The sequence below is a fragment of the Pygocentrus nattereri genome, chromosome 11 (assembly GCF_015220715.1).
Source record: "Pygocentrus nattereri isolate fPygNat1 chromosome 11, fPygNat1.pri, whole genome shotgun sequence".
Lineage (NCBI taxonomy): Eukaryota > Metazoa > Chordata > Actinopteri > Characiformes > Serrasalmidae > Pygocentrus > Pygocentrus nattereri.
In genome coordinates this window covers 12,225,412-12,226,488 of record NC_051221.1, presented here as the reverse complement: position 1 = coordinate 12,226,488, position 1,077 = coordinate 12,225,412, and positions in this window count along the sequence as shown.

The window sequence follows — 1,077 nt, the reverse complement described above, 5'->3', positions numbered from 1 at the left end:
CACATATTTAGAGTGTCTCGGCACTTAGCTTGTCATTTAACCGCAGCAACTGATGTTTATTTAGTATCTGTGGTGCAGACCGAGTGCTGAAGAAGCCAGTTACGCTGCTTTGGTCTAAGAAGCAGCAGCGATATGTTTTCCTCCTTTCGTTCAGCTTGTTAATTTACCTTCTCCAGTGTCTGAATGTCAAAACATCTTCCGCAATTCAAAGTTTGCAGAGCGTTTGTTTTGAACGCTACTCTTTCACTAACTAAGGTACACATTGAGGAGTGAATCAGTTTGTCTGCATGCAAATATATTAGACTTTGTGTGTTTTGTGCTCTAGACTCTTTAGTGCTTAGAGGACGAATAGCATTGGGATAAAATTTACACCCATTACTTTTCCATCTTTATTTCATGCATTTTTTATAGGATTTTCATCACTTTATGAACCTGTGATTAATATTATACAACATTATTATGTAATTACACAATTATTACCATGTTAATATTTATCATTCTTAGCATAAAATAATATAAATGCACAACTAATTACATAGCTACATAATGAATTAACTCAATTTCAATTTTTAATTGGTATGAACCCTTTAACAAGTCAGGGACCCACCGGTGGGCCCAAAGTATCACTCTACACTTCAACCTAAGCTCAATTAGTTTGCACTGCCGTCCCTGCATTTAATGAAAAATAAACCTTTCATAAGCCTAGATATGTTATAAAAACACAGTTTTGCCTTTGAGTTTACATTAAGCTACAATTGCACAGTAATTAACATGCAATTACACAATTATAAACATGTAATTACACAATTATTAACATGCAATTACTGGATTGCAATAATTAATTACACAGATGCCTAATGAATTTGCTCATTTGTCATTTACAATCTGTACTAATAGGTTTCCGTACATTCCGTACATGCACTTTTCTCTTTGCTTCAATATCAAAAATGACTACAGAAAGGCAAAATGGAATGAAACAAGAACAAGATTTCAATTCTAATAAAATATCTCCTCGTTTACTTACAATCACACATATGGCAGGAATAGAAAGTTTCAAAAGAGTGCTAATTCATAACC